The sequence below is a fragment of the Giraffa tippelskirchi genome, chromosome 8 (assembly GCF_054371585.1).
Source record: "Giraffa tippelskirchi isolate mGirTip1 chromosome 8, T2T-mGirTip1v1.2.pri, whole genome shotgun sequence".
Lineage (NCBI taxonomy): Eukaryota > Metazoa > Chordata > Mammalia > Artiodactyla > Giraffidae > Giraffa > Giraffa tippelskirchi.
Genome location: NC_137282.1, coordinates 51116406 through 51140048, shown reverse-complemented (window position 1 = coordinate 51140048; position 23643 = coordinate 51116406). Strand labels below are relative to the sequence as shown.

General features: G+C 44.8%; 1 protein-coding gene across 1 annotated transcript in view; it reads left to right on the top strand.

Annotated features, from left to right (window-relative positions):
• Positions 1-23643, top strand: part of TRIO (trio Rho guanine nucleotide exchange factor) — a 349468-nt gene that overhangs the window by 22152 nt on the left and 303673 nt on the right. The gene's annotated exons all lie outside the window — the stretch shown is intronic.

Genomic DNA, 23643 nt, shown 5'->3' with positions numbered 1-23643 from the left:
GATGGTAGAATCTGCTCAGGATCTGATTTACATCAAGGGCAGAAAGGCTCCTGCTGCCCAAGCCCAGGATCTTGTTTTCCTGAGATTGCTTTATGAATGTTTAGACAGTGCCCTCCTGGCCAGTGGGATTTGGAGAGCCCCTGGGTAGCTTTCCATGAACTTACTCCTCGTCAGCAGGGAAGGGTCACCTTTTCCCTCTGGTCAGAGTTGGAACGAGTCCTGTCTTGTTGCTCTCGCCCACTGGCGTTGGTGTGCTTGTCTGTTTCCTCTTCCAAGCCTCTAAACTCAGCTCTTTTTCGCTTGTTTGTTACCTCTGCAGGAGGAAATTCCTCATGGCAGTGTCTGCATGTTTAACCCACATTCAACCTTTTACCCATAGTGTCCTGAGGTATCGCTGTCATCTTGCCCGTTGAATTGCTTGTTAGAAACATTGAGGACATGTGTGGCCCCCAGAACCGTGGACAGCAGGACAGGTTCACCCTTTCCAGTTGCCCTTGGCCGTGTATGGCCATGGAGCTCTCTGAAGGAAGGATGCTCTCAAGGAAAATGAATGAACACAAGCTCCCCCCACCACCCCCAACTTCCCAGTAGCTGTTTTTTATTTCATTTTTCCTGTTGACTATCCATCTTTCTTTCACAGGCTCTGTGTCTCTGTGTGTCCTTCAGAGGGACTTTCTTTAGGAGAGTGACTCACCCAGAGGTCATTCTCACAGCCTTAGTCCTTCACAAACAGAGCCCCATCTGCCTTACTGAAAAGTAAGCTTTTCAGAAAGGCCCCTGAACCCTATAAATAGCTGTCACCAGTGCCCTCATTTGGAGCTGCGTGTCACTCTGAGCCCTGGGTTCATCCACCCATTCTGGATTTTCTGGCGTCCAGATGAGGTCAGGTCAGCTAGAATGGGACGGATGGTGGCTGCCAGGGTCACACGCCCTGATTCTGGACCTGTTGAAGTAACCAACCAGTGCCTTTCTTCACGAAACAGACTCTTTTCTTTTTTAATCCCTTGTTTTCTCACTTTTTTCCTGCCTCTTGTGTCTCTTCTCTGATCACTTCAGAGTGATCGTGCCATGACTGAGCCATTGCTGGATTTGGCTGGAGGCAGTCAGAGATGCGAGTTCGATTTCCGGGTCAGGCACTTAGGAGCATCCGCAGCGAGGCTCCCTGTGGAGAGTCTTGATAAATAAAGCACCGGAGCCCAGGTATGGTCTTGGACTGGGAGAGCAGCGATGCCCGCGGAGCCCCCTGCCCTGTCCCCAGGCACCTCTTGTGAGTCCCCTCCTGCGGGTCCCCTCCTGTCTCATCCTGTGCCTTTTCACCTGGCATCACCCCTGACTCTGAATCTTTTTCCACTTGACACTGTTTTTTTTTTTTAATTGTACTGTATGCCATACCACACAGTATGTAGGATCTTGGTTCCCTGACCTATATCCTACTCTTGGCGACCCCATGGACTGTAGCCCTCCAGGCTCCTCTGTCTGTGGAATTTTCCAGGCCAGAATACTGGAGTGGGTAGCCATTTCCTTCTCCATACTCGACGCCTCTTTACCCACAGGTGTATCTAATGTAAAGCTGGCATTGGATGATGATCTTTGCTAAACTTCATTTAGCAAATAAAATACCACTAGTTCTGATTTTGGGGGTAATTCAATTCCTCCCCCCGAACTGTGGTATAATTAATCATCACGATTCAGCTGGGCTCCCATCACCCCAGCGTCAGGTACTTTCTTCCTGATATTTTATTTTCTTAGCTGTCATTGACATCGAGGCTAAACTTCACTCACGGTTGTATCCCTAGCACCCAGCACCCAGTCGGTGCTTACTAAACGTTGGCTGGAGGAACAGGCAAGGGCACGCACATCTGAGAGTGGGAGGCAGATGCTGGCTTGAGGCCCAGACGTCTTTCCGGTGTAATATCCTCTCTCGTGCAGGACGGTGGGAGGAAGAGAGCCGGCTTCTGCACCTGGCGGGTGTGCGTGCGAGTGGCCGGCCGGACGGGCGAGGAGAAGCAACGGCCCCTTTCCTCGTTTGGCTGTTCTCGTGTTTCTGTGTTGACCTGCTTACTGCTGTTTACTGTTGAAGAGTCAGCTACTTCTCCAGACCCACGCTTCTCCCACTTGGACTTGTTTCCCTTGCCATCCCCAGCTCCATCTAGCCTGGCCAGGCTCACCCGATTCCGTGTCTGCTGAGTGACTACTAGGTTTGATCAGTTGCAGAGGAGAGTGAGGAAGCATCTTTTCTCAAAGTTTCCTTGAGATTGGGATCCAGTTGCTGGTGAATGTTTTTGTTCCAAACATGTTTTATTTGATTTCCCAGTGGGTAGACTGTGGGAAGGTCACGTTGGGGAGTGAGAGTGCTGGTTTTCTAAGCTCTCGGGAATGTTTTCTTAGGAGAGCTTTCCATTAGCCTGCTAAGAATGTCTCAGGTCCTTCTCGGCCTTCCCTTTTCCATACCTCGCTTCCATTTCTGAGACTTCTCCTCCCCTCCCTTTTAAGGCTTTAGTTACAGGAATCTGAAAACAGGCCACAGGGCCTTTTAAAATTATACACATCAATATGAGGCCAACCCAGTTTTTCATAAATAGGTCAGGCTGTTTCTGCAAAGTCGGGTTTCAGAAACACTCTCTCCTTTAAAAGAAAGAGGTATTTTAAGGAAAGATGAGCCCCTGAGCAGGCAGGCACAACCAGCGTTCAAAGCTTAACTGTTGGCAGGGCCTGAGACTCCCAGTCGCAAGGAGATGCTGATTTCTGGGGCCTATCTTGGACGGGCTGCCAGGTGCCACAGGCGTTAATTCCCCACTCTGCCTGGGCCACGAGTTGTCAGGCCATGCTGGGCGTGAAGAGGAAGGCGGGTGGCAGACCTGTAAGGAGCCCTGGGTTGCGGAGAAGCAGCTTCTGAACATGGGCCATGAGGAGCCAGCATTGCACCCAGGGAGGGTAGCGGAGACAGATTTTCTTCAGTTGAACGAATGTTCTTGCTTCATATAACTACCAACCATTTATTTCTTATAGAGAGAGCAACTTAAACATCAACTTAAACATCTCCCCTAAGTTCATTTTTTACTGATGGTCGTGCTTTCAGCCTCTGTTATGAGAATCAGCTGATAACAACCTGATATTGAGAAGGCATCTGCACGGTAGCACCTCAGGGGAGGGAAGAAACCGTGGTGGGGCTTGCAAGGAGGCACTTCACACTCATCTGAGAATAGATACCCTCAAAGAACAGTGGTCATCTCTGGCGTGCTCCTTGGGAAAGTTTCTTGGACTCTGTCTCATGTTTGTAAGGTTGAAAGGAGGTCTGAATAGCTGTGAAGACTGTGTTCACAGGTGTAAACATTCACAGTATCACACACGAGAACATCACCCAGTATCACACACGAGAACATCACCCTGAAGTCATGGATGAAACGCTATCCCGCATCTCATGGGCCTCATCAGCCGTGAAGAGTGTGCTTGCCAGGTGTTCAGTTCACCACCAGGTTTTTTGTGCCGTTAACATAGGGACTCTTGAGAGTCCCTTGGACGGCAAGGAGATCCAACCAGTCCATCCTAAAGGAAATCAGTCCTGAATATTCATTGGAAGGACTGATGCTGAAGCTGAAACTCCAATACTTTGGCCACCTGATGCGAAGAACTGACTCATTGAAAAAGACTCTGATGCTGGGAACAATTGAAGGCTCGAGAAGGGGATGACAGAGGATGAGATGGTTGGATGGCATCACCAAATCGATAGACATGAGTTTGAGTAAACTCCAGGAGTTGGTGATGGACAGGGAGGCCTGGCGTGCTGCCGTCCATGGGGTCGCAAAGTGTTGGACATGACTGAGTGACTGAACTGCACTGAACATAGCCTCGTGCAGGAGATGCACTCTGAGTTTTACCCTAAGTTCTCCCAAAGAGGGAGGCCCCACATGGGTGAACTAAGTAGACGCTCTGCAAATGTGTTATTCCTCACATTTTTAAAATAGGAGATTCTCTGATGAATCTTGAGTATATTGCAGTAGAATATGACTTATAAAGGCTGGTGTAGATCTGCTCATTTTTTTCCTTATACTTGATTTTCAAGCTGATTTCTACCCCACGGGTTCCATGCAGTGGAGTAACTTGCATTTGTGTTGCTCCGGGTCCTGTGTTCTAGCCCGGGAAAGTTGCGTGTGTGCACATCCTCTCCTGCTCCCAATTCACAGGCTGCTCTCTGAGCCAGGCTTTAGTCGGTTGGGTTTGTTTGGCTTCTGTGACTTGGTGGGTGCCAGCGCTTATGAGTTCATGCCACCATTTGGCAGTGGGAATGTTTAAATTCATGTTCCTGTGTGTCCATGTTTTTTCATTTTAGTTACCGGTTGGTGTCTCAGCCTGGTTGTTGCAATAACCTGTGTTGAGAATTGATGGTTGGGAATGTCACCAGGAAACCCAAATCCGTGTGGCGTTCCTCTCCTGGGGCAGGCCATGGCCTTTCCCCCCCGAGGTGGGACGAGAGACCCTCAGAGCAGGAAGGCCTTTGACAGCTTCCCACCCGGATCTGAGAGCTGGTGGTCGCTGGGTGCCCTCTGCAGCCAGCACCCTCAGGGATACTATGTAGAGGGTTAGGGTTTTGACGCTTACGGTTTGAGTGTTTTACTTTTTAACTAGGTTATTTGATGTGAATATGTGGATTAAGTTTCTTGTTCTTTGTGTAGGACAGAATTCAAGGGGAAAATCGAAGCCGTCCTGGTCTGATGATTTTGTTCATCACTCCTGTTACAGTCTTCGTGGGTATTAAGACAGCTTTGTCCCATTTTTCTTTTATAAGAAGGTCCCCATTTTTGTATTTTTAATGTTTGTTTGTTTGTTTGTTTATCTGGCTGGCCCGGGTCTTGGATATTTATTTGTTTGTTTATCTGGCTGGTCCAGGCCTTAGTTGCGGCATATGAACTCTTAGTTGGGTCATGTGGGGTCTATTCCCCTGACCAGGGATTGAACCCCGGCTCCCTGCTTTGGGAGCGTGGAGTCTTAGCCACTGGACCACCAGGGAATTCCCCCTGTTTTTTATTTTCATGTCATGCTTTTTATTTTTACATCATATTTTTACCTCACACAGCTGTGCTTGACAGTATAAGAGTCGCATTTTTAAGAAAGTGTTCCCACGTTGCCATGTCCTTTACTTTTGCAGGATGATGTCATTTCTGATGATCACTAATTGGTATGTTTGAATAGCTCTCTTTCGATTCCAGGTATTATTTATATTGATTTTAAAATGAGAGATTTTCTTTCAAAGGTGGGAAATTTGAGTTACGGCTCTGACTTTACCACTGAGTCCCAGGAAATAGCTTGCCCTGTTTCATAAATTCTTTATATGTTGGCGTCTCTTGAGGGTAATTACCAAGTCTGTGATGTTCTTTGTTTTATTCAGCTGGAGTGCTCGAGTTATAAAACGCATGTCAATGAGATGCGCTGTAACTTGCATTTGTTCTGTGCAGTGGTGGTAATAAAATTGTCTTCTACACTTAATTATGATTTTTCATATTGGGTTCATAGTGAGTTCTTAAAAACTGGAATCACCCACTAGTTGATTGAAATCTACTTTTGGGAAATTAAAAGTGATAAGTACTTAGTGGTATTTTAGAATTAGCTTGAAAATATTCTGTAAGTTGATAGCACTTGGATCCCACGATGGTGTTGTCACCAGCTGTAGAGTGATTAGACAAGGTATTTTAGAAAGGGTTTATTATTAAAAACAGGTGGTGGCCAGCTTTTATAGATGAAAGAGAAGGTAGTTGAGAAAAGCAGGGTTCCAGGTGATTAAATGGAATGTAGGTGAAGCTGGGGAGAGGGAGAGAAGCAGGTCACAGGATGGGAAATCAGGCCATGTATTAGGGATTTAAGGAAATGTTTTAAGCAGTGGTCTCCAACCTTTTTGGCACCAGGGACCGGTTTCATGGAAGACAGTTTTTTCCACAGACCCAGGGGAGTAGGGGATAGTTTCGGAATGGTTCAAGCACATTACATTTATTGTGCACTTTAGTATTATTACATCAGTTCCACCTCAGATCATCAGGCATTAGATCCTGGAGGGTGGGGAACCCTGCCTTAAAGAACTCATTTATAATATTGGGGTATATTTTCTGTATTTCACTCAAACTGGAGGTTCCTATTGTGACATGTTTTGGATATTTTTAAAAGTTTCATATTAGACATATTAAAGTTTTTTGTGGTTAACTTTATGATGTAGATAATATTTAGCTTTTTCTTTTTAAATTAAAAAACGCATTCCGTGGAGAGAGTGTAGTAATTTATATATACCGGGGTTAAAAAGCTTTGGTTTTATTGAAAATTTTGATATACTTGCTTTCGATAATCTTTTGCTAGTCCCTGAATCCTTCACCATTCAGTTTTACAATCTGTTTTATTTAAAACAATCTTTAATGCTCACTTATTCATTCACACATCACACATTTCTTGAGCACCTACTGTGTGCTCAGCAGTAGGTAAAAGTAAAATCTTTCTTGGAGTTGATTTGAAGTTCTTGAGAGAGAATATTATATACATAGAGTATTTATCACTTTTCAACCATTTGCATTCAAAGTATTAAAGTTTAAATACCTACTTTAACTTGCTATATAATTTAAGCATTTGGTGAAATGAAGATAGAATATTAGCAATTGTAATAATGAGAAATTAATTGGAGTGTGACCCTGTTTCAGCATTTCAGTTGTTAAATTCTGTCTAGCCTTGCCCTGAGATCAAACATCATAAAGGTATTTGGGGGAAGGATTGGAGATCTTTCCAGGCCTGGAGTAGTAAAGACACAGGGAGTGTTCAGAAGACCCAACCAAGTCTGATTTACCCAATAAAATAAGTAAGTTAGACATCTGGTTTGTACTTCAGTTTGTATGACCGGAGAGAAAGAACTGATTGATGTTCAGCAAAAGCTATACACATGGCAGATTATTTATACTGTTGTAAAAGAAGTAAAACATTTGGTAATAGCTTGCCGCAGATACAGTGCCATTATAAGAAAAGCCTGTTGCTAAGTCTCTCATTGTTCACTCTAAATAATTGGTGGTGTTTGGTTGTGAAGTTGTGACTCTTTTGCGACCCCATAAGCTGTAGTCTGCCAGGCCTCTTTGTCCATGGGTTTTCCAGGCAAGAATACTGGAGTGGGTAGCTATTTCCTCCTCCAGGGGAATCTTCCCAACCCAGGGAATGAACCCTAGTCTCCTGTGACTCCTGCATTGGCAGGCGGGTTCTTTACCACTGAGCCACCAGGGAATACTTTTGACTAAAACTACAGGAATGCCAACCTAAATTTTTCAGCATTTGAAAGACTCCAAAATTGTACGATTTAAGGTAATGCTGGCTAGCTAAACTTTATAACATTTGATTGTAGACCCTAAGCTGAAGAGCCCGAGGTCAGAATTAGCCAATCTGAATTATTTGATATAATGAAGGACAAAGGCAGGGCTTAGCCAGTAGCTGCTCTTCTGTCCGTCCTGTCTGTTTCATTACTCTGCCAAGCACAGATGGAAATCGCTCACAGAGACACAGAGAGCTTGCTGCAGAGTAATTGTTTAGTAGACCAGAAGTGTATCTGAAACCTGACGAGGACTGGTTCCTTGCTGTTCTCGGTGTTTTCGGGTCTGAAACCTCTGCCCTGGTGATAAGGGTAGAAAGCAAGAAATTAGCCCTTGCTAATTCAGGTAAAAAATGCTGGCATCGAAGCGCAGAGGGTTTGTGTTGTTTTGTGCATATAAATGAGAACCGTCCATCTCTATGACTCTTGCCCTCCTGTGATGGTCAACATAAATGTACAGCCTTGCTTGTCATTTGCAAATACAGCATGATGGACATACCACCAGCAGTGACCACTAAGGACTCTAAGTAAGGCCACTGCAACAGAGGGAAACAAAGGAGCCTGTATGCTGACACTTCAGCATCACTAAGGTGGAGATTCTTCATGGCCTTTGGGGAAAGATCCCCTTTATAATGCTGCTGGTTTCTGGGAAAGTTAGCTCTAGTTGCCACCCATCCCTCGTAGTTTAATACTCAGTGGCCGTGGTGTCTCTGAGTTTGCACTTGAGGAGTTACATCACAGCCCGGGGTATACTTTCAGGGCCTGACTTGGTGAAGGCTTTTCTGGCTCCTGGGGCAGCAAAGGGAATTTATCCAAAGCGTGTGGGGTGTGGGGCCTTCTGTCTCTGGGGAGGGAGGGGAGGTGGCCTCATCTCCTGGGGAGGAGCGGCTGGAGGAGGGAGCTGGTGCCCTCTGACAGAGCTGCCCTAAGCCCTTCTCTGTTTCCTCTTTCCCAGGTGAGTCTTCTTTATGTCTGTCTACCTACCCAGCCTGCTTTACCTTGCTTTCATAACTTAAAGAAGGGATTGACTAGCAGCTCAGAGAAGTTGGTCATCTGGGGTCAGGGGCACACCCAGGGCTGCCCTCTGAGTCCTGGCCTGGGAAAGATTCTGCTCAAAGCTTATGGTCCCCTGCTTAAGAACCTGGTTCTCAGTGACTCTTAAGACATTCCCTCCAAAGGTGGAGCTCAAAAAGCCAAGTAAGTCCAGAGTACAGAGATTTTGGTCTGGAGTGAAGACCCGTGAACTTGGATAGGAAAGAAGTTAATTGCATCTTTATTTTTCCCAGCTCTCCAACTAAATACAGTATTTCTTTCCATCGTGAATGTAATGCAGTAGTTCTGGCAGCACCTGTGACTTGTCATCAGTGGACACCACAGATATTTTCAAATTCCATTGCATGTGCTTAACTGCAGAGATCTCAAAGTTTCCTTAGTGCTCAGCACTGCTTCAGAATGTCAGTGGTTACTAGACTGGCTGCTCCCTCTTGTTTCATGTGTCCTAAAGAAGCACAGAAATACTTTAAAGTCTTTAGATGACTTCAAAAAACATGATTGGTTTTCTATGTAACTTTCTTGTTTTGCTTTTATGTATTGGAACACAGTATTCTGAGAAGAGATCCATTGAGTGTCTCTAGACTGCCACTGGTTAGAACTTCATGACTTCCAAAAAGTCATGAGCTTGAGTTGGACCACAGTTTTCTTCCTAAGGCTGTCAGGATACAAATATTTTCTACAAAGAGCTTTCCAGTTTCCTTCTAATTTTCTCCACTCTTTACTTAGAACACCTTTTCCACAATTTTTACTTAAAAAAAAAATTCTTTAAGGTCTAGGAGTGGAGTCCAATTCTTGTTTCTCCTTTGTGTAAATTGTATGTTCTTTGGAGCTGAAGATTCTAGATTACTATGGTATTAAAATTCAGTGATATACCAGCATAAACCTAGGTCTTGGCACGTAACTTCAAGATGTGGAAGCAAGATCTGTTTCATAAACCTAGGTTTCTCAGGATTAGATATGATGAGGCTCAGTTCACTTAAGTCTGCCTGGGCATTTTGAATAAAACTCATTTTATCACATGGACAACTATCAGATATTCTGGGCGCCTGCGCCCCGCCCCGCCATGTGGTAATGTAGGCTCTGTCTTGTGTAGTTGACCATCAGTCCACTTATATGAGCTCAGCATAATTTATGAGAGTCATGACAATATATAGGATATGTTGACGCCTGTGTGTGCTGGTTGGGGGAGATCACGCTTATGAGAGGAAAGTTCACAAAATACCCTGTTACAGTAAAACTATATCTTTGCATCAGAAATACTGATATGTTATTATTTTGAGGTGAATACATTTTAATTGAGAAGGATAGTTCTCATTAAAAAATACATTTTTATGCCAGTTCTTTATAAAACAGAGGTCTTAAAAATTCCTGTTTATACTTTCAAAGATGATTTTAATACTTAGATACATTGAGCCTTTCAAAAAATAGTATTTTTGCTTAATGCCAAGTAGTCAGAGCTAGCCAAAACATTTAATTCTTCTTTACATCATAGTCACTTGGGAACTGGGCTTTAAGTCCCATCTTTATGGCCGTTGAACATTCGATGCATATATTGAGAGAGTTGCTATTGAATGTGGTAGTTTAATAAATGCACTGGTCTTCTGAAACACTTGACCATTAAATTCAGTTTTCACAAGGGTATTTTTAGATGAGCACAAACAGCCCATTTCCCATACTTTCCCTGTGGCTAGTTTGTCCTGTGGACTCTGTCTGCCCTGAGCTTTGAGAGAGGAAGGCGCTCACAGCATGACAGCAGTGAACATACAAGGACATGGGGGGGGCGGGCAAGGGATTTATTCAGGAATTCACTTAGGTGTTGACAACAAATTAATATTCACGTATTTAAAACTTTCATAAATAAATTGCCACATTTACATTTTGTTTTCTGTGGCTTATATTTCACACATTTAATGGCTTCAGAGTTTAAAGATCCCATTTTATTTTTTTGTATGATACCTGGAATATGAATATTTCAAAATATTTCTGTTATGGAAAATGCCAAACATACAGAGATCTTGTTACTGCACTGCTGCATTTCACGCTGCTGGGCTCTGGCTGTCCTGAAGCTGGGGCCCTCGCGTTGCACCTTGCCTGCTGGAGCTCCTGTCCCAGGACCTGGGCATCTCGACGGCCCAGGATACTGATGTTTTAAAGCATGCTGCCTCCCGTTTTCTAGGTGATAGGGAAATATATATGTGTGTATATATATATATAAATATGTAATGTATTGTATGCAAATATATGGGCCTCCCTGGTGGCTCTGCAGTAAAGAATCTGCCTGCAATGCAGGAGACGTGGGTTTGATCCCTGGGTCAGGAAAATCTCCTGGAGGGGAGGGTACACCAACCCTCTCCAGTATTCTTACCTGGAGAATCCCAGGACAGAGGAGCCTGGCGGTCTATAGGCCATGGGGTTGCAGAGTTGGACATGACTAAAGCAACTGAGCATGCATATATATATATATATTTTATATATATATATGTATCTATATATAAATTATATATAAATGTATAAAATAGAAATGATAGCTGACAGAGAAAGGAGGAGAAAAAGAGATGGAGAGAGAGAAGGAGGGTCCTTCTGTGGGCTGGGACCCAGGACCCCTTGGAGAGGAAGAATTGCTCCTGACTGCCAAGAGCTCTCTGACTTCTTGGGTCACTGTGTCAGGCCCCTAGGGGTTATTGGCTGAGTATTTTGGCTGCATATTGAGCCAACAACCCCTGTGGGGTTGGGTCCACTTTGCATCTGTGTGTGCGTGCTAAGTCGCTTCAGTTGTGTCCGACTCTGTGCAACCCCATGGACTATAGCCCACCAGGCTCCTCTGTCCATGGGATTCTCCAGACAAGAATACTGGAGTGGGTTGCCATTTCCTGCTCCAGGGCATTTCCCCGACTCTTGCAGCTCTTAGGTAAGAACATCTGTAGGTAAATATAAGACTTTCCCTGAAATTTCCACAGACCCGTTGTTCCAGTTTAAATAAAACAGCAAAATCAGTCCTGGCTATGCCATGGCTTGTCTCTCTAACTCAAACTCACTGCAAGGTTTTCATCAATGTTGCTGTTACATTTACTTACCACTTAGTATCATGCATGTGTGTGTGTGTGCATGCTCAGTCGTGTTCGACTCTTTGTGACCCTGTGGACTGTAGCCTGCCAGGCTCCTCTGTCCACGGGATTCTCCAGGAAGAATACTGGAGTGGGTTGCCATTTCCTTCTCCGGGGATCTTTCCGACCCAGGGATCGAACCCAGGTCTCCTGCATTGGCAGGCGGGTTCTTCACCACTGAGCCACCAGGGAAGCCCTCTTGATTGATAAGCTGACTGTATAATTTATGGTCTAAACAGAGATGTTTTTATGAAAAAGGGGTTTACTGGTAATTATCCTGGAACAATAGGGGTAAGCTGGGACTGTCCCTGCTGAACCAGAATGTATGGTCCGTTGACTCACTGCCCTCTGTTTTCTAATTGGCATATACAGAGGACGAGAGTCATGTTAATACATTCATGCCTCCCGTGGTGAGTGTTTGGTGGTTTATTCCTCACTTGGATACAGTGATATGTGACTCAGTGTGGGACACACCACCGCATTGACGGCTGGCTGAGAAGAGGAGTCAGACGAGATGCTGCTGAGTCAGAGCCCCTGTCAATGGGGGTCTGTTTCCAAACAGACCTAAGTGCATTCAGAGCCCACCCCACAGCCTGAGCTCCTTGAGTGGCTGAATCACCCGTTTTATGTGGGAGCTAAGTGGGACTGGAGCTGTGAATCAGGGTTTGTCAACACTCAGGACCTGGCATGGGGCCTGCCCTTCTTCACAGGAACTCAGAAGGGGGTCTTTGTGCCCACCTCCCTCCCCAGGGACAGAAGAAGCGTGGTGAAAAAAAGGCTTTTCAACCTCGTCCTGTTCTGGGCGAGTGAAGTTATTTCGCTCAGAGCCCTCTCCCACTCCTAGCCTGCACGTCTCCCACTCCCCTCCACCCCCTAAGTGGGTCTGGTGTCCCAGAGTGAGAAAACACTCCTCCCTAGCGCTTAGATTCCCTGCCTGGAGCCCCTGGAAGCTTTTCCACCGTCTGTTAGAGGAATTGGTCTGTATTTGTTCTCAACTGTTCTGTAATGCTAGGTTAAATCTGTCTCTGAATGTGATTTTAAAAACCACCTAGAAATAAAAAATGCATTCTTTTTCTGCCCTCAGGATTCTTCAAAAGGAAAAGCATTTACATAAACAAAGCAGAATGAATGCTATTAAAAGCATAATTTTTTTTCTGACAATCTGGAATTTTCTATGTATTGGACGTGTATCCTTAAACTTTGCCTCATCCTCGGAAGACATGTGGGTGAAGGACTAGTTCACTGGAATACAGTCCTAGTCCAGTCTGTGCGTTATATCCCCTGGTTTCCTGGTACAATCTCCTGAGATAACCTAGATAAAAAGCTGGCTACATGCTGATATTTTCAGTCTGTGTGGCCTGAATTTCTGAACTGATCATTACATGCTGCCTGGAGCTTCCTATTCTCATTGGATTAAAAAAGATTATTTTGAAGGGAATGGGGCAAAAGAGGCTGACTGACTTTACCCCTCTGTTTCTTTCACTGTGCTGAGCATATTGAGTTAAAAGGAAGCTGTCAGTGTTCTTATCTAAATAAGGTTCTCTTGCTTTAAAAAAAAAAAAGTAACCTAAATTGGACTTTGCTGAGAATCTCATTTTGTGCTTAAAAAAATTCACGGAAATAGGACGTGTGTTTAGAGCTGTCTCATCTCAAAAGACAAGAATACATCTCAAAATAGAGAATACAGGTGGATAGTTTTAATTTTCTTCTGGAGTTTATTATTTTAGTTGGCTTATATTTCTACATATGATAAAATATTTAACTTTATGCGGTGAAATTCTTTATCAAAGAGCTGAGGTATGAAGAGAACTTCCCAGGTGGCTCAGCGGTAAAGACTCTGCCTGCCAGCAGGAGACCCAGGTTCGATCCCTGGGTTGGGAAGATCCCCTAAAGGAGGAAATGGCAACCCACCCCAGTATTCTTGCCTGGAGAATCCCATGGACAGAGGAGCCTGGCAGGCTACAGTCCATAGGGTCACAAAGAGTCGGACATGACTTAGAGTCTAGATAGCAGCAAGGTATAAAGATCATTCAAGAAAATTGCATTTATTCAATTCATTTTTAGAAATTTTAGGGAGGTTCCATTGTATGGATTATAAAAAACAATAACCAACAATGGCCTATTACAATGCATGTTTTGGTTTGATTCTTCTATGTATGTCTCAGCCTCCTACCTTTTCATAGGACATGCAGCTTGCATCACAGCCTCTTTCTCAGTAATAGAAAAAGACATCTTGTTTAAGAGATATAGGATGAATGTTGGTATTTTCTCCAGATACCATATTGTTCTTAGGTGCCTTAAGATATGTAAGAGAACACTGGAAGGGAAAGCCCTCAGACGTTGGCCTGGTCGGAATGCTGTTAGTGCCTCTCGAAAGGCTGGGGCATCTGTTGAAACTGAAGTTGGGGCCCCACTCAGCATTTTGCGGACACTGCAGCGAGATGAGCCTGGAAGCTGGTCACCTGTTCCCGTCAGCTGTCGTTTTCAGTTCAGTTCAGTTGCTAAGTTGTGTCCGACTCCTTGTGACCACAGGGACTGCAGCACGCCAGGCTTCCCTGTCCTTCACCATCTCCCAGAGTTTGCACTAACTCATGTCCATTGAGTCGGTGATACCATCCAACCATCTCATCCTCTGTCATCCTCTTCTCATGCCTTCAGTCTTTCCCAGCATCAGGGGCTTTCCTAATGAGTCCACTTTTCACATAAGGTGGCCAAAATATTGGAAATTGAGCTTCAGCATCAATCTTTTCAGTGAACATTCAGAGTTGATTTCCTTTAGGATGGACTGGTTTGACTAATCAGCTGTTGTTAGCTGCCCATTGGTCCTGATGCTGGCGGGTAGAACCTCACAGGTGTCCTGTGATCCATCCCATCCTAGGACCAGTGCTGACCCCCACACCAGGCTTTGAATGGCTGTGGGCAGGCCTGCGATGGGGCTGTTTCTGGGCCAGGCGGCACGGGACCCTCAGATAGCGCATGTGGGCCTGTGTCCACAGCACCCCAGGGCAGCTGCACTGCGGAAATCCCTGTTTTGGGGCCATTTCTGTGCACTCAGAATGCTCTGGCTTCCTCACACTTTGCTTTTAAATGTAGGGGCATTTAAAATAGACTGGAGGATCTTAGCCAAATTGAGGATCTGAGTGGATAAGCCAGAGCAGTAACTAGGCACAGTGGCAAGAACTGAGCATCCAAAGAGTTTCATGTCTTGGCTCTGCCATTAGTTTGTCAGCTTCTGCCCCTGCTCTTCGCCAAGTATGTGCTTGGCTGGGGGCCTGGGGGCCTTCTTTTTTTAAAAAAATTAATTTTTTAATTTTAATTGGAAGCTAATTACTTTACAATATTGTGGTTTTTGCCATACATTAACATTAATCAGCCACGGCTGTACATGTGTCCCCTGGTCCTGAACCCCCCTCCCACCTCCCTCCCCCATCCCGTCCCTCTGGGTTGGTTGTCTCAGTGCATTGGCTTTGAGTGCCCTGTTTCATGCCTTGAACTTGGACTGGTCATCTCTTTCACATACGGTGATATACATGTTTCAATGCTATTCTCCAAATCATCCCACCCTTGCCTTCTCCCACAGAGTCCAAAAGTCTGTTCTTTATATCTGTGTCTTTTGCTGTCTCGCATATAGGGTCGTCATTACCATCTTTCTAAATTCCATATATATGCGTTAATATTATTGTATTGGTGTTTTTCTTTCTGACTTTCTTCACTCTGTATAGTAGGCTCCAGTTTCATCCACTTCATTAGAACTGATTCAAACACATACTTTTTAATAGCTGAGTAATATTCCATTGTGTAATACGTACCACAGCTTTCTTATCCATTCATCTGCCGATGGACATCTAGGTTGCTTTCGTGTCCTAGCTATTGTAAACAGTGCTGCAGTGAACATTGGGGTACACGTGTCTCTTTCAATACTGGTTTCCTCAGTGCGTATGCCCAGCAGTGGGATTGCTGGGTCATATGACAGTTCTATGTCCAGTTTTTTAAGGAATCTCCACACTGTTCTCCATAGTGGCTGTACTAGTTTGCATTCCCACCAACAGTGTAAGAGGGTTGATTCCCTCTTCTCCACACCCTCTCCAGCATTTACTGTTTGTAGACTTTTTGATAGCAGCTATTCTGATCAGTATGAGATGGTACCTCATTGTGGTTTTGATTTGCATTTCTCTGACAATGAGTGATGTCAAACAGATTTTCTTGTGTTTGTTAGCCATCCATATGTCTTCTTTGGAGAAATGTCTGTTTAGTTCTTTGGCCCATTTTTTGATTGGATTGTTTATTTTTCTGGTATTGAGTTTCATGAACTGCTTGTATATTTTTGAGATTAATTCTTTGTCAGTTGCTTCATTTGCTATCATTTTCTCCCTTTCCGAAGGGTGTCTTTTCACCTTGCTTATAGTTTCCTTCGTTGTGTAAAAGCTTTTTTAAGTTTAATTAGGTTCCGTTTGTTATTTTTTGCTTTTATTTCCATTATCTGGGAGGTGGGTCATAGGGGATCTTGCTGTAATTTTATGTCAGAGAATGTTTTGCCTATGATTTCCTCTAGGAGTTTTATAGTTTCTGACCTTACATTTAGATCTTTAATCCACTTTGAGTTTATTTTTGTGTATGGTGTTAGAAAGTGTTCTAGTTTCATTCTCTTACAAGTGGTTGACCAGTTTTCCCATTGTCTTTTCTCCATTGTATATTTTTGCCTCCTTTGTCAAAGATAAGGTGTCCATAGGTGCATGGATTTATCTCTGGGCTTTCTATTTTGTTCCATTGATCTATATTTCTGTCTTTGTGCCAGTACCATACTGTCTTGATGACTGTAGCTTTGTAGTATAGTCTGAAGTCAGACAGGTTGATTCCTCCAGTTCCATTCTTCTTTCTCAAGATTGCTTTGGCTTTTTGAGGTTTTTTGTATTTCCATACAAATTGTGAAATTATTTGTTCTAGTTCTGTGAAAAATACTTTTGGTAGCTTGATAGGGATTGCATTGAATCTATGGATTGCTTTGGGTAGTATACTCATTTTCACTATATTGATTCTTCTGATCCGTGAACATGGTAAGTTTCTCCATCTATTTGTGTCATCTCTGATTTCTTTCATCAGTGTTTTATAGTTTTCTATGTATAGGTCTTTTGTTTCTTTAGGTAGATTTATTCCTAAGTATTGTTTTCTTTTCGTTGCAATGGTGAATGGGATTGTTTCCTTAATTTCTCTTTCTGTTTTCTTATTGTTAGTGTATAGGAATGCAAGGGATTTCTGTGTGTGAATTTTATATCCTGCAACTTTACTATATTCATTGATTAGCTCTAGTAATTTTATGGTGGTGTCTTTAGGGTTTTCTATGTAGAGAATCATGTTATCTGCAAACAGTGCGAGTTTTACTTCTTTTCCAATATGGATTCCTTTTATTTCTTTTTCTTCTCTGATTGCTGTGGCTAAAACTTCCAAAACTATATTGAATAGTATGGTGAGAGTGAGCACCCTTGTCTTATTCTTGACTTTAGGGGAAATGCTTTTAATTTTTCACCATTGAGGCTAATGTTTGCTGTGGGTTTATCATACATGGCTTTTATTATGTTGAGGTACGTTCCTTCTATGCCTGCTTTCTGGAGAGTTTTTATCCTAAATGGGTGTTGAATTTTGTCAAAGGCTTTCTCTGCATCTATTGAGATAATCATATGGTTTTTATCTTTCAGTTTGTTAATGTGGTGTATCACAGTGATTGATTTGCGAATATTGAAGAATCCTTGCATCCCTGGGATAAAGCCCACTTGGTCATGATGTATGATCTTTGTACCGGCGTCCTTCTTCTATGTTTCACATCTGGGGGAGCCCCTGCTGAGCCTTCCTTAGGTTGTCTCCTGGACACCTCCCAGGTCCCTGCTCACATGGGTCCTGGCATTTTCTCCCTGGAACCTGCTGAGGGTAACGAGGCCAGTATGTGGGCAGGGAGCTGTATGGTTCTGGACCCAGCCCACTCTAACCCTGAAGCTTGTTGTGTTCTTTGTCCAATACCCTTGCTGCCTTCTGAGGAAGTTCGCAGGTCTGAGGAACTAGCTCCACAGCCCAGAGGAAGAGCACTGAAGTTGAAACCCTCCCAGATCCACCTTCTTCCTCATCTCCAGTAGTGGTACCTCATTTTGCCCAAAGAGTCTCTCAGTCCACAGATTTTGTGTGTACATCTTTGTGATCATGGCCTTGTAGGGAAAGTTGTCCGTTTTTTGTTCTGTTTTCAAGAAATGACATGGCTTCTTCTTTCCAGTCATACCCATAACCATTTTCAAGGGCTCACGAAAGTCATGCAGCTTAGAGATTTGACAACTTGAACCCTGGTGGCTCAGATGGTAAAGAATCTGCCTGCAGTACAAGAGACCAGGCTTCGATTCCTGGGTGGGGAAGATCTTCTGGAGAAGGAAATGGCAACCCACTTCAGTATTCTTGCCTGGAGAATCTCATGGACAGAGGAGCCTGGCAGGCTGCAGTCCATGGGGTCACAGAGAGTCGGATACAACTGGGTACTAACACACACACATAAGAAGCTCCTAAATGTGCACATGACCTTTGTTTTTGATTGCCTGATATTCCCTCTGTCCCTCCACCTCGATACTCTTTTGAAGGTGAAATCTTTTTTCCTGAAACTTCAGGTGATTCCCGTTTTGGCTATTGGAGCTCGAGTGTCCAGACCCACAAAAGATCTTTTCTGCAGAGCCTTTGGAATATTTGAGAATGGTGAGCAGGTCCCTCCTGGCCTCAGGTTCTTCTTTAAGCATCCACACTTTTCCTCACTGCCCCCCAGTAGCGTCCACACTTTGCACTGCCATGGATCACAGCACACCAGCTCTGATCTTTGTGACCTGTGCAGGGTACACGCTGCCCTGCCCTGTCCTGTCAGAGTTGCGGCTCATAGAACTCTCCAGAATGCCCAGGGTTTTTTTGTTCCTTTAGTTCCTCTTTTTCACCCAGATCCTTCCTCACTTGTACTTAAGAAATTAATATTTTAAATGTAAATGTGATTTTACTCGTATCTTTTGAATTTCATCTTAGTACTTTCTTTCAGTTCTTCCTCTTCAGATCTTTGGATGGTATTGTTTTTTTTTTTTTTCCTCCACTGATGCACTAATGAGGTCTGAGGATTTGGTAACCCAGACCATCCTTCGTCAGTGACCCTTCGTCTCGCTGGCGAAGCTCCCTGGAGGGGGGCCTGGCTGTGAATACGTGGCCGGCGCTGTTTGTGTGTCCTCGTCCTCATCAGGCTCGATGGCAGGTGGGGGCGCATTCTGCCTCACGACCCCTGTGACTTCTGCTGGTACCATCTTTAAACGAAACAGCACCCTGGGCCCTTGGTCTCAGTAGCAGTCCCTGGATTGCCCAACAGAGGTGCTTCAAGCTTGGGACACATTTATATATGATAGGAACTGTTGTCAGTATGGGCCCAGTAGTGACATTTGCAAAGCAAGGAGACAGTCTTTGTTTTAGAAGGAAAGGATTGGCTTAGCAAATGCAATGTTGATTTCTTCCCACTTCCCTGTAGATACAGCTAAAAACCTCACTTGTAATAATAGAAGCATGATTAAATGATGGTATAAATTCTCTGCTTTAACTGCTGAGGATCGAAATATAGAAATAAGGGAGAATTTTACATGCAGAAACTTGGTCTGTGAGAAAACGTCATTAATTAAAAAGGACAGTGTTATACTTTATGTACTTCCCCCCATGGATTATCTTATGATTTTCCTACATTTTGTTGTTTGTCCTATGAAATTGCCCATTGGAAAGCTCCCTAGCATTTAAGAATTCACTTAATTTCTCCTGACAGAAGTGCTCCCTTGGTATGAATTTGGAGTTCTGATGACTTTTTTCATCCTTCCCTGATTTTCTAGAGGATTAATAAGGAGAATCATTCCAGGAGATGGTGATGGGCAGGGAAGCCTGGTGTGCCGCAGTCCATGGGGTCGCAAAGAGTCGGACACGACTGAGTGATGGAGCAGCAACAACGATAGGGAAAATGGGGCTGAGCGCTGCTGAGACCCTGCCTTGTGCCACGGCCTCTCTCTGGAGCAGGGGTGGAGAAGTCAGGCATTTACCCGCCTCCCGCCCCTGGCCCCGGGGCATCAGCGCCTGTGCCCTTTCCCTGGAGCTGGGACCGCCTCCGGGCAGCCCTGGGGTTGGTGGCAGTGGGACTCCGGATGGAGCCCAGGTGTCCCCTATGATCTGGGGATGTGGGTGTCTCCCACAGGGTGCACAGGGCCCCTCCTCCCTCTGCCCTCCTGTGGCTAACCCCTGTGTTCCTGCTCTCCTGGAACCTTCCTTATTTCTCTCAGCGGAAAGCCGTGGCTCTGTCTCCAAACACCTGCGGTTGGTTCTGCGGGACATAGGTTACAGCCTGCACGGTAATTCTTATCATTTGTCTTCTCTCTCCATCAGCCAGATTGAGACTTAAAGGAGTTTGTTTTCTCCCTCTCCTTTCTTCAGTAGTGGAGTCCAGTAAACATAAATAATAATAATAATAAAAAATGTGTCCTTGGAGATTTTGCTTTGTAAAATGCTGTTAAAAAGGCATCAGTTTACTAAAAAATGGAGTGTGCTCTTTCAGAAGAATTAATGCATCCTTCAAACATTAATAGTTTAAATAAAGATTTACTTGTTAAATATTTCTTTCTTTGACCAATCCACCCCCCGTTTCCCCCCGCCCCCACCAAACAACCCTAATTAAAAAGAGGAAAAAAACACCTCAGCACTGCTGCTTAACCATCAGTCTCATTTCTTTCTCTTCCTTAATGGCACTGGTCGTGCCTTCTCCCCTCCTGTCTTCTGAGGAAGGATGCACAGCTACAGCTGCGCCCGTTCCTGGCTGCGGGTCTCAGCATCTCTGCCCTTGGTGGCCTGGGGTTCTGTGGGATGCTGCCAGCTGTTAACCTCTGACAAACGGTGACTGTTTGACTTTATTTTCACGGTCAGCATTTGTTTTTCAAACCTAACACCCAAGAGGCCATGGCTCGTGAGGGAAGATGGATCCCGCAGTTAAGAAACACAACGGTTCTTGCCCCAGTGTTCCATGTGCTCTGGGAGGACTCTGCATTGACCTTGACTGACCTCAGAGCCCCTCAGCTGGTTGAGCTGGCGTCCAGAGCCTCTGCCTATGCAGATCGCTGCTTCCACGCCTGCGCCTGCGGAAACTCTGGCCCTTTGCTGACTGAATGCCTTGTAGACTTTATCCCGTGGGGGTTCTGGAATGTTTTGGTTAGAGGAGCTTCGTCGCTTGCCTTAGCAGCAGCAGCAGCAGCAGCAGCAGTGTTTGGGGACCGTGTTGATGGGAATCCTGCCCACTGTTTTCATGACCTTTCAACAAAAAGACAGCCAGCAGCTGCTGGGAAGGCCATGTCCTACAGCTGCAAGGCTGTCCCATGCTCACAGCCTCTGTCCAGCTGTTAGATCACAGGGCTTGGGTCCTGCAAGAAGCCTTTTACTGCCCGCTGATCAACCGAAGGCTCCGAGCAGCGTTGTCGAGGCTTCGAGCTTGTGATTTTGTCGAATTGTGAAAGACACAGGGCATCAGTGCGCCGGGACGTGCTTGAGTCTGCTTAATATTAGCTCTGTCACGATGCCAGACTTCATTGGTTTGGAGGAGTCTTGTGTCCCTTGTGAACTGTTCTGTCCTTGTGTGATTAACACATGGGCTTTAGAGAAGGATCACATCTTAGATCTTTCAAATGCTCCTGAGATACACTTACTTTGTAACACACTTGTTCCATCATGTTTCTTTTCAGTATATCCTGTATGTGGAAGGTTCTTGACGTTTCAGGGAAAAACGGTGAGGTGGCTGGGAGTAGAGGGCAGACGCTTTCTGGGTTCAGTTTTCATTCTGCCTTTTGACCTTCCAGCATTGCTGTGCTTTCCCCGTCCGTGGTTCCCATCCTTTTCTGCATCGATTGTCATCTTCTTGTTCAGCAGTATCCTCCACCATCCTTGCTGTTCCGAGTCCTCACCAGGGATCAGACTCCTCCTGTGAGAGCCTGTTTCCACTGAGCTGCAGACTCAGTGCTACAGCCAGGCTGGGGTCTCTGTGTATAGGGCCTGTCCACCTGTCCTGGCTCCCAGCGGCTCACAGCCAGTGTCAACTGTCAGCGGACCTCAGTGTGGAGTGATGTACTTTCTCATCTGTTTGTGTGAATCCATCTGTAGCCTTTGGCCATTCAACATCTTCACTTAATACAGCTTATTTATAATTAAAAATTAAAAATATTGTGGGTTTTTTTGGTTGCCTGTTGGGTCTTCGCCTTCGTGTGGTTGCAGAAAGCATCTAAGGGGTCGTGAATGTATTAGATTTTCTTTTTGTCTATTGATGAAGTATAGTAAAGGAACAAAGAGAGATACACTTATTTAAAACCGCTGGTGGTTTAGTCACAAAGCTATGTCTGACTCTTGTGACCCCATGGACTGTAGCCCACCAGGCTCCTCTGTCCATGGGATTCTCCAGGCAAGAATAGCGGAGTGGAATAGCACACGAAACACTGGGGCGAGAACTGTTGTGTTTCTTAACTACGGGATCCATCTTCCCTCATGGGCCACGGCCTCTTGGGTGTTAGGTTTGAAAGACAAATGCTGACCGTGAAAATAAAGTCAAACAGTCACTGTTTGTCAGAGGTTAACAGCTGGCAGCGTCCCACGGAACCCCGGGCCACCAAGGGCAGAGATGCTGAGACTCGCAGCCAGGAAAGGGCACAGCTGTAGCTGTGCCCATTTCCTTCAACTTAAAACCATTAGTGGTCATTATTTGTAGTAAAACTTGCCGTGATTTTAGTCATGATTTGAAAATTATGAGCTGCTCCTGCCCCATATGCTTTAATTTTTTTTGCCCAGTGTTTGGTACATAGGAGTTTTACACCCAGGATTCCTGTAGTTTAGACTTTCACAGCTGTAGTCAGTGGGTCATTGCTATGAATTCCAGTGGTTATAAAACTTAGTCTGAAAATTTATCAGTGCTTTTATGAGCTCAGTATCTCTCCTGTGTCTGTACACAAAGTGATGAGTGGGACACTGTAAGTTTCTGAAACCTTTGTGCGTCTTTGAATAGAGATGTTTATTTAAAGCGTTACTGTCTCCTCCCCCCGCCCCAGTAAAAAGCTGTTATTAAACCTTTGGTGTGATTTTTTTTAAATCTGTAGCATCCTGATATGCTTTGGAGAAAATGGACCAATTTGTTTAACCCACCTTGGCAGTGATCAATAGATTTTGGTGGAGTAGGGTAGGCATTAATGAGATTGTATATGTGTGTGGAGGTGTGGTAGCCTGGGGGCTTATGTCCCTAAAATGTAAGTGGACTGTCAGATCTCAGAGGCATTTTAGTCCTTTTCAGTGACTGGATCCAGAACCCCTGGGTCTTTCCCATAAAATTAGGGCCCCTCCATCTCTCACTGGTTTCTTCCGCCATCCTCTGCTTTCTCTCTCTCTCTCCTTTCCTTCCTACCCTTACAAAGGCTAGGAGCAACTTTTCTCAAACTGGAAGCCGTTCTGGAGGATTACAGGAGAGGATCTAAATTGAATCCTGGAGGCTGTTGACATCAACTGAAAAGTAAATACACGAAACATTGACAGTGATTGTCCTTCCCCATCCTAAGGGGGTGGACATTCTGCTCACGGGGAAGCAGCTCTGAGGAACGTTGGAAAGACACGAGCAGAATAGAAGTGTTAAACGTGGCCACGAGAACAGGTCTGCTGGGTCCTGAGCGGGCTCCCAGGCCGGCCCACAGCCTGGCAGAGTTCCATGCGCGCCTGCCGCCCATGTGTGTGCCTGCCTTGCTGCACACCTGCCCTGCGTGTGATCACGTGGAGAAGGCTTCCTGCCTGGCCTGTGGAGGTGCCAGGGGGACCTGGGCGCCTTGCTGTTCTCATGCCAGGCACCTGGACATGCGGGGAGGGCCTAGAAGATGATGGAGATAATGGGAGAAGACAGGGGAAAATAGGTGAAATAGGTGGGAGGGTGATAGGTGAGTAACTTCCGGGGCACATCAGGAAAAATTTTAAATATTTTGAAGCTGATTTGATTGATGAGAAGTAGGCTTGTCTGGATTTGGCTGATTCATGGCATGTGTTTTCATAACAGAAACTTACAGACTGCCAATTGAGAAAAAGCATTGCTTCTTTAAAAATTTAGTTTTCACT